This window comes from Emydura macquarii, unplaced genomic scaffold (genome assembly GCF_026122565.2).
Source record: "Emydura macquarii macquarii isolate MOO-44397 ecotype Brisbane River unplaced genomic scaffold, CSIRO-AGI_Emac_v2 contig_1827, whole genome shotgun sequence".
Lineage (NCBI taxonomy): Eukaryota > Metazoa > Chordata > Testudines > Chelidae > Emydura > Emydura macquarii.
In genome coordinates this window covers 2,990,967-2,999,188 of record NW_027131964.1, presented here as the reverse complement: position 1 = coordinate 2,999,188, position 8,222 = coordinate 2,990,967, and positions in this window count along the sequence as shown.

The following is an 8,222-nucleotide window of genomic DNA, read 5'->3' as shown; positions in this document are numbered from 1 at the left end:
TCAAAAGTGGTAGCTGTTGGGTGTTCAGCACTTCTGAAAACCAGGTCCTTTATTTTTTACCGAAGACAGGAGCCTTATTTTAGGTTCCTATTTTTTTTTTTTTAAATTGGCTAACACTTTTAAACATGGGTGCATAAATCAGATTCTAAAATCCATATCTGGGCATTGTATCTGTGAAGTCCCTTCTCGAACACCCTCCAATGGCCTGTCACGTCAAAAGAGGTGTGTCTGCCTCAGTTTCCCTTTGGTATGGCCATAAAAGGAACACAGGCTCCCTCAATGTCCAGTTCAAAAGCTCACATCTAGGTATAATTCATTCTTCATGATAAAACTCTTTTTCCTAAAGTACAAGAGTCACAGCAGTTTTGCATGACCCTCCCCGAGACATTGTTTCCAGCTCACTTCCTGATAATTCAACTCCAGTCTTTTCTCAGACTCTTTCTGCTCTTGTTTCAAGGCTCCACTCTCCGGGTCATCCACCTGAAAGTTCCCAGATTTGATTCTCTCTCAGAACAATTCTCCGGTCTCCCTGAGTCAGGTCTCCTGCAAGAGGGATCCCCACAGTATTCCACTCCAGAGGCCTCATTACCTGCGAGTCCTACCCTTGCTGAGGGAACTTCCCTCCAGCACCAAACCTCTTGTCCTTGGGTTCAGTTTCCCACAGCCTTCTCCTCAGTCATGCTGCAAGGGGGCTTTTTACACTGTTCCACTCACCTAGGCCTCCCTACTTGTGAGACCTAACATTGCTTTTAGGATCCACCCATTAGGGTCAACCCTCCTGTTTTGGACATGCCTTCCCCAGTCAGGTGGGTTCTTCCCCTTGTTCCTATGGGCCTCTGCATGAGCTGTAACTCAGCAGGGATTCTCCAGCTCTGGCCAGTCATCAGTTTCCTTCATCTTTTGTTCTTCCCAATGTCTCTCTGTACCAGCTTTCCTCTACTGTTCCAGTTGCTCCTTGGGTCTTTCCTTTCATCCTCGGACAGCTTGCTGCCCTTTCTGTCTCTCTCAGACAGCTCTCACCTATCACTTCCTTGATCTCTAATTGTCTGAATCTCTCCCCAATTTATGTGGAGTAGGTGCCTTCTCTTAAACCAAGTTGGACAGCAGCTGTTGAATCACAAGTGCACTGGACCCTGCTCCTTTGTTAAAGGGAGCAATCATGCTGTGATAGAAACGTAATTCTAAATTGCCTGATTTTTAGAAGTACTGAACGCCAACAAATTCCAGTGAAGTTTTCCAGTGAAGTACCTGAGAGCCGCAGCTGTGCAGCGTCTTTGAAAATCAGTCTATTTTTATGTAGGTGCCAGAATATGGACTGAGGGAATCAACTTTTTCATGTTGCATAGATTTGAGTCATAAATGGGAGAAGCATGTCTCCCAATTTCAATAAAGAACAAAATATTTGATACTATTGCATTATGTCTTTGCGCTTTTGTCCTCCAAACTTGGTTTATTTTAACAAAGAAAGATGAATTTACCACCCATTTTAAACTATTTGACAACGAAGTGAGATATATCTGCACTCTGAAGCAGTTTTTCTTCAGAATTATCTTTTTAACCACTTGTCTGCTGTGTAGTATACTGTATCAGACATATGATTTTAAAATGCACTTTCAGAACTGGATCATGTAGAGGACCCGGTATGTTTTCTTTGGACACAGAGAATGCCACTGTCATACAGGGGTTACAATGCAGTGAGCTGCGAAGAGGTAAAATGCTTCAGAAGACTATATAAGAAATAAGTTGTTGAAAAACAGATGATTTGGAGCTAAAGGGAAAGGAGTTCCCTTTATTAAAGTAAGTTCATTAATATCGTATATATAAGGAGAGAACATAAAATTTACCATACTGGTCATTCCTGGAAATGTTCAGCATGATGTCTTATAATAAGTATAGCTAATACAAGCATTCCAGTGTGCATGAATAGAACACACAGTAGAACACAGAGTAGGCAATTTGGGGGCTAATTCATCATTGATCAGTAACATCACATTGGATAGCTGAAGAGATAACAAACTGTTTTGATTTATTACGTTCAATCCAGTAATACGTGGTTTTATAAGAAATAAAGACAAGAAACTAAAGATGCTGATTTCATTTGCCAGCCAGATCACTAGAAAACAAAAAAGCAAAAAATGATAAATTCTTTAATGGAAGACTAAATGATCGATGGCTATAAAATACACATTCTTCACTACTGAGGAGTATGTATGTTACATTTAAAAACACTTTTATTTATATTCATAATTTCCCCTTAAATGTGATGCCACGTGTGATTAGAAAAATGTATAGGCAATGAGAAAATACACCAACACAGATTCAGTAGAGCATATGCTTAACTTTAAACATATACTTAAAACTACATATATTCAGCAAAGCACATAGGCCCCACTTCTGCAAAAGCATAATGTTAGACTATATATCTATATCAGTATATTTAGTGGTCTTTGTATTCTTTATACTAGGTTCATAGGTACCATGTTTCCCAACATGCTTTTCACCATGCTAAGCTATAATGAAAATGAACTTTGTATAACCCATTCCTTGTATTGTCAGAAACAAATGTATGTTCTGTTGAAGCTTACCAAATATGATAGTGCTATAGGCACAGGTAACACACTATGTCAGCGAGATGATGGATGATTTTGTTGTCTTGACTATCCTGTCATCTGAACCAAGTTAAGGGTGGTACAGTTTGTCTCTGGGTTTTGTGACTTCTGGAAAACTATGTTCAAAACAAGATGAGCAACTGGTGTAGCCTCCTTTTTGTTGTAAATCAGGGTAGCATATAAAGAGCAGAAGTGAGCCCATAATTTTGGGACAAATTGAATCCTTTGAGATTCTGCTTCCCAGAATGGATTGGTAACGTATTAACCCTTCTTTTTTCTGTGTTGTGCTGTTTTTTCTTTGATTAATAAAGCTGAGTGAGCTTTGGCTATTTGACCTCTTATGACTAATTTAAATTGAACCTTAACATACTTCAGCACATGCTTAAAATTCAGCATGGGCTTAAGTGATTTTCTGAATCTGGGCATAAGGACTAAATTTCATCCCTGGTTAGAACAACATTGATATCAATGGAATTACACCACGGCTTAATGTGGTTCTAAATAAATTAAAAATATTAGAGGAAGGGTGGGGGAAAGCATGAAGAAAACTGGAAGAACAATGATCAATAATGGATATAGACAATATTTCTTGGAAATAATATTTCTACTATTTATTTGGCAGGATAAAGTGCAAGGTTTTTTTCCCAAGTTTTCAAAAACATATGCCAGAAAGGAGGTGGCATAAATTATAGACAGGAATTGGGAAAAAGAAACCAAAACACCACACCTGTTTTTCAAATTACACTTGGCATTTAATACAAGAACAAAAATTATAGTCCAAATCAAATAAATACAAGTAATATGAATCAAGCTAACCTCTATTTTTTGAGCAAGCTGGGGGAGTGAAGATGTTCTCAAGCCCCTCAAAAGAGTTTTGGCCAAAGAGTGCATCCCTCACTCTGGAAATCAATATATGGGAAATCAGTGAAGTACTCAGTCACAAGGAACAACAGCAACCAAGATGATTAATGACATGCCCAATTTGTGGTTTTAAAACCAAAACATACTGAATAAGTTTTCATCCAAAAATACTTTTTAAAAAAAGGGGCTTTTCTGTTCCAATATTTCAAAAGTGACAGAATCAAATGTTGTCAGAACTGATTAAAAAAAGTTGCTTTCAGAAAGAGACTAATACTGTGTAGCAAAGCTAGTAGACATGAAAGTAGATATAATATTAATGTATCTACTACATTTGATAATTGCAAATTACATTGTGCAAAGTTTATATAACTTGTGTTTCAAATGTCCATAAAATTTGAACTTTTGGAAAAAAATTTTTTCTCTGTTAGTGTGAAATGCTTGGAGTCATTTCTGGTATAATTTTTGACCTATAAGTTTATTTGATACAAATAATTTTTAAAAGCAGACAGAAGATTTTTTTAAAACTAACATTTTTCAAAATGTAGGTCACATTTGTGATTTATTTTGAATAGGTGCACAAGAGCAGAGCACTTGTTACGTTTCTTTGTTTTCAGTTGCTCATAACTTTACCACATTTTCATCTTTCACAATGAAATATTTCCTACTTGATCTGTACCTAAAGGTATTTTTTCAAGTTTAAGCAAAAATGGTTTGACCATTTTTTAAAAAGAAGAGTAAAAACATATAATTTCCTCATTTTAAAAATATGCATTATGACTGTAAGCAGTTTGGACTGAAATTTGGCACGGAAATAGCCCTCACTGCAGAAGCCTTTGAGTGTTCCAGGAAAAACAGTTTTTATTTGTCAGTTATTAGCTTGTGAAAATCACAAGCTTCTCATTTGCAGATTTTCTAAGCATTTTATTTCTTAAAGGCTTGAACCCCACATCCATTGATGTCATTAGTGCAGCTCCCATTGACTTCAGTAGAGTGGGATCAAGTACCAACCTAGTGAAGTGCACAGCTATCTATTGCTTTGTGGCACATTCATGTGGTGCTCAATTTTTTGTGCATAGAACTCTAATATTCTGAAGGATCTATTTCCACAGGCTCAAGAAACCACAGAGTCTGGTAAAAAGGATCTTCATCCAGTGCTTCTGTCATGGTACATTCTGCACCAAAATGTCCCCTTAGCCTAAAGCTGGGAACCAGAATGGAAGTATCTGAGTTCTGTCCCAAACTCTTCTATTGACTTTAAGCGAAACCTCACCTCGTGATCATGCGTAAATGGCTTTATTGTATAGGCATCCTTCATTAACAACATCTGTAAAATAGGAGTAGTGCTATCTGTCTACCTCCTAAGGGAAGTATTAGAGGGATTATCATCTACTAAACCAGGATCTGTTGTTTTTAGAAGAAAAATAATGCTTCAGAAATGGACTTTTACAAACCATTACAGATTTAGCGATCAATTGCCAATGTTCCTACACTATAACTTATGCATAAGTGTTTAGCATATCAAGGTTAAGATTAATCAGTTTCAGCACATTTTGAGCACCTTCATAAATTCACTTTCACCATGTGTCAGACTGCTTTGGTCTTAGAATGCAAATTTTTAAAACAGTCTGTAAGCTATTTGAATGATTTTATGTGTCAGAAAATTGGAGATAAGGACTAGAAAGTAGAAAAGATTAATATTAGGAAACATATTTATTAAGTAAAAGGACATAAATATATCGTAAAATCCAGCAGAGCTAGGTGAAAATATTTTTAAAATGTGGCTCCAAGTGCACATCAGAGCAGCCTCATGGCTGTCCTAACTTTGGTTTGTTATCATCCTTTGAGGGCTGATACACCAGTGAGGATTCCTCCTCCACCTTCATTTACATTTTCAGCATTCCCCCTATCATGTGGCGAGCAAGTGCCATAGAATAGATAGATCCAAATACATGGTTTTACACCACCTGTGGATTCCGCTACACAACAGTAATTCCCAGCTGCCCCTTTAAACAGCATTAAGTTCCCTGTGGGCAACTGGAGTAGTTCAAAGGGGACTTAGTGTAGGACAGGATTTGGCCCTATATGTGCTGTCCTGTAACTTACTGTATGCAGGGTTGTATCAGAAATGTAAATTTGCATTATTGTTTATACTATTATTGCATGTTATTGAAAAGGTTGCGCTAAGCATAACACATCACCCAAATCATTTACAAACTGAGATTTGGGCCCACTGTCAAAGACGACTGGATTTTTCGGTTTTTAAAAATAAAATACTGGACAAATATTTTCCATTAGCCACCTAGTGTACGGAACTGGTAGGATAATTCCTGTAAATACTCATCTAAAAATATAATCAGTGAGTTCCCCAATTATTTTTAATAAAATACTAAAATTTAAAAAAATAATTTTCTTTCAAGGTCTTCTAATTTTTCACAGTGTTTTAAGATTTATACTGTGAGAAGTAAACAAAGAGCTAATCCTATAGTGCATGCATTAAAAATATCCATAATTTAAAAACTGTTATACCAAATATATCGCTTCTTTCTTAGATCTCATTAAGAGCTGCAAAACAAGTCATGTTTGAACAAAATTGGCTAAACTGAAACGGTAAAATATTTTTTGTTGTTGAAACTTTCCCCAAAAAATTCCTTTCGGGTACAGATCACACATGAATCATTTCAGCCCCAAATGATTTTGTTATATAAAGTTATAAGCAACTGAAAACTGGGTTAATAATGCAAGTTATATTTCATCCTTAACTATAGTGAGAGCTACCACGTCTGTTATAATATATGTAACTATTTAAATATATGTAACAATATATGATACAGCACGTTTACAGTTAATAAATACAGATATATGGAACAGCAGTTGTGATTTGTAATGTCAAAAATTCTCTCAATATTTTTGGAGAAGGAAAAAAATTGTAATCTGTGAATACCTAATTGTTAACCAGTTGTCTGCACATAGCATCTGTTTACATTAGTAATATAATTGCTGTGATAATAAGCTCATTGATTTAGTATCTAAGGAAATAATCAGTCAGGACATCACATTTGTCTTGCTTTATTTGACAGCCTATCTTCCACACTGAATAGACAATGTCAATTCTTGCCATTGTTTCAGAGAAATGGAGCAACAGCAGAAACAGAAAGATCTGTTCTTCCCCCACACCAACCATCATCACACAAAATGTATGCTGCACCTGATATTGGATATGTTTAATTTCAGCAGTGGCACAATCCTAACACAGGAAAATGTTATGTCTTTTCTCATCTGAAACAGTACAACAGTTTTATCGCCCTATTAGTTTTCAAAATTAGCAGCAAACAGAAGAAGGGTTGTGACACAACTAAAAAAAGAAGTACAAAGAAGAGCCAGATGACAATAGATGAGTTTTGCTTAGCTGAATTGTCAATAAGTTATTCTTTTTTTCTAAGCCTTTTGTGGAGGAATATAATGAAAACATCTTAAAAGGAGTGAAGAATCACATTACAAGATAGTCAATCTTGTGTGCAATTGGATTCCCTTCCCAAAAGTAAACACCAAAGGGGGAAAAAAATCAATCAGGTGGTGTTGAAGTAAATGAAGACAATTCTAGTTCTCAGATTTTCTTGCCTTTATCATGCACAGTGTGTGTTTCCTTAACATTTCCTTGCTCATACAATCCCATTTACCATAATCTTTCCCCTAGGTCTGGCCCATAAAATGAGTTTTGACCTGAGTTGCTAGGTCAATGCCTGAAATCACTTAGGGCCAGACTGTCTTTAGCCCTTGAATGAGTGCCTAGAATGGGGGAAATGACAAGAAGTCTAACTCCTTCTTTTTTATGGACCATACTACAGCCAAGGTCAATCTCTGGCCTGGTTTATACTGCCACCGGCTGTCTATGGGAGATACACAAGCTGCATAATGTAGCTTGCATATCTCCCATCGACTTACTTATTCTGCCATTCTATGGCATCTCCACTGGGCTATGTCCACGGGAGATGCCCATAATGCAGCCTTACTCTTTTTGGGGGATGGATTTATTGAATTGACCAGAGATCACTTCTGGGATCGATTGAGCGGGTCTCCACAGCCTGCTCAATCAATCCCACTGCATCGATCTATGTAGCCCAGGCTCTGTAGACATATCTTCTGTCCTTGCACATGGGAGAACTAGGTGACTTCTCTCTCTGTGCACCCCTGATCCACTGTCCTAGATGGGCAGGGAGCTGTGGGCAGGAGGGGAACCCAGGCTTATACATTCTCCTTGGGAAGGTAGAGCTCTGTGATGCCCTTGTCTTAGAGAGGTATCTAAGTTGCGCAAGTTATACCATGCTATATAAAGTAAATTTTGCTATTGCTGTATGGCACCAGTATGATCCAAGACTGTTTACTTTTAGAGGTCTTCTTAAAGATAGTGTTTCTACTAATTACTACTTAGCTCTGTACTTAGAAGTTTCTATCCATCCACCTCAAAGCATTTTAGGAAGGAAGGCAAGAAACATTCTCCTTTTAACAGTAAGTCCTGTTGATGTGTTGAATCTAACGTGTACTGTAAAATGCTTTTTCTTTAAGAAATAAACCGAGAAAGGATATTCATTTGACCTGTGGGTTGACTTAACAAAACAGCTCATTTTTATCTCTTGCTTGCTCAGTCTTTATTATTTCAAATGGAAGGGTACTTCCAGTTTAGAAGGGTAAAACACCCGCAAAGATATGGAAAGTGAGCCCTTATCATTAAGAGTGTTAATTACCTATGCTGTA